The sequence below is a fragment of the Podarcis erhardii genome, assembly GCF_964252035.2.
Source record: "Podarcis erhardii genome assembly, chromosome: 1".
NCBI classification, from domain to species: Eukaryota; Metazoa; Chordata; class Lepidosauria; order Squamata; family Lacertidae; genus Podarcis; species Podarcis erhardii.
The window spans coordinates 8,920,324-8,920,621 of record NC_138497.1 but is presented as its reverse complement, the minus strand read 5'-3'; positions in this window follow the sequence as shown (position 1 = coordinate 8,920,621).

The following is a 298-nucleotide window of genomic DNA, read 5'->3' as shown; positions in this document are numbered from 1 at the left end:
GAGGGGGGTGCAGAGGAAGACGAAGAGAGGCAGGCGGGCAGCTGGCAAAACCCCATTATTATTATTATTATTATTATTATTATTACTACTCCTCTTACTATTACTATTATTATACCGTTTTATATTTTCAAGGGGGGAAATATATTATTATTACCCCGCCCATCTGGCTGGATCTATACCCTCCAGCATTTATCCAATGAAAATAGGGACGTCCCATTCCATAATAATTTTTCATTTTATTTCTATACAGCTTTATATTTTCAGGGAGGGAAATCTCTTATTATTATTAATATCTTGC